Source organism: Malurus melanocephalus, unplaced genomic scaffold (assembly GCF_030028575.1).
Source record: "Malurus melanocephalus ecotype Western Australia unplaced genomic scaffold, MMel_1.1 scaffold_1407, whole genome shotgun sequence".
Taxonomy (NCBI): Eukaryota; Metazoa; Chordata; class Aves; order Passeriformes; family Maluridae; genus Malurus; species Malurus melanocephalus.
Genome location: NW_026624639.1, coordinates 36,097 through 37,599, shown reverse-complemented (window position 1 = coordinate 37,599; position 1,503 = coordinate 36,097).

The window sequence follows — 1,503 nt, the reverse complement described above, 5'->3', positions numbered from 1 at the left end:
CATCACCCCAAAAATGCCGGCAATGACTTTTCCAGACCCAGATCAAGCTCTTGAGGACGAGCAGGGTTTCTCGCCTTGCCCAGCCGAGTGTGACAACAAACTTTGGGTRAAGGATCCCTCCCCTCCCTGCTCGCTTCCACTCGGGGCAGGGCCAGCGGAGCCGCAGCTCCGAGCCTGCCCGAGCAGCCCCCGCGATTCTCCTGCTCCACATTCAGCGTGACGGGGCTGTGGATTTGCAGCCAGAAGGGAGAAAGAATGGAACAGACGTGACGCAGCCGAGCTCGGCGATCCAACCCGCTCCGATCCCCTCGTTCAGGCTCCGGGCTGTTCTAATTCCAGACCCCAAATGGGGGGAGAAGGAAGCGGGCGCAGCGGAGAATTTTGTATTTCTTTATAAAACCCCAGAGCCCCGAGGCGCCCTGCTTTGGGCAGCCGTGCCAGCAGCAGGTCATGCTGGCAGGGAGGGAGGGAAGTTCACACATCCAGGGCACATCCAGAGCGGCTCACTCACCTTGGAGCTGCGCGGACAGCGCTTCCTGCTGCTGTTTGTATTTCTGCGCCAGCCCTTCGGCATTCTGCACCTTCTGCTGCAAGTGGTTGTAGAGAAAAACTCCGGAGGCCAGGCACGCCACGGTGAGCAGGCACAGAGCGGTCTGCAGCAGCCCCTTCTGCCTCCTGGARCACATCCCGGTGCCCATGGCGCGGCCGGAGCGCGGCGATGCGGCGCTGCCTCGCCGCCGCTGCTAAAGCATCCGATTATTTTTGCCCGGCAGCCCCTTCCCTCCGCGAACTCGGATGATGCGATCCCAGGCTCGCCTTCGCCGCCTCGCAGCCCTCGGAGCCGGGATCTATTCCTTTCTGGCCATCGGTACGCGGAGCGGCACCGGGCCGGTGTCCGAGCGGAGCCGCCGCATCCTCCGGAGGTCGGGGGGCGGCCCGGGGAGGCTGCGGGGCGAGAGCGGCCGGCCGAGGGCACGGAGCAGGAGCAGCAGCAGCAGCAGCAGGAGGAGGAGGAGGAGGAAAACTTTTGCTTCCCATGTGCCGCGGCGGAGAGAGGGGGGCGGGAAAGGGGGTACCGCCGCCTTTGGCTCTTCCCACCTCCCCCGCTGGAGCAGCGACCGGAAAAAATAACCCGGCGGGAGGAGGAGAAGCCCTCGGGCCCCCTCCCCGCGCCTTCCCCCGCCGGCAGCTCCGGGAGGAAGCGGCGGCACCGGGGCCGGGAGACGGGCCAGGAACGCGGTGGTGGTGGCGGCGGCATCCGGGCTGCGGCGGCGGCGGCGAGTCCGCCCTCGGCGGCGGGAGGGGCTGCGGGCACCGAGGGGACCGGACAGGGGGGATCGGGGGGACAACAGCACCCAGAGGCTCGCCAGCCCCCGGGGGAGCCGGGTCCCACTTCATCCCTCCGCCACCGCCGGGACYCGGCRTCACCTGGAGCCTCCGGTGTCCCGGTGCTGCCATCGCTGCTCCAAACGAGCCGCCGGTACCTGTTGCTAACGGGAGCGG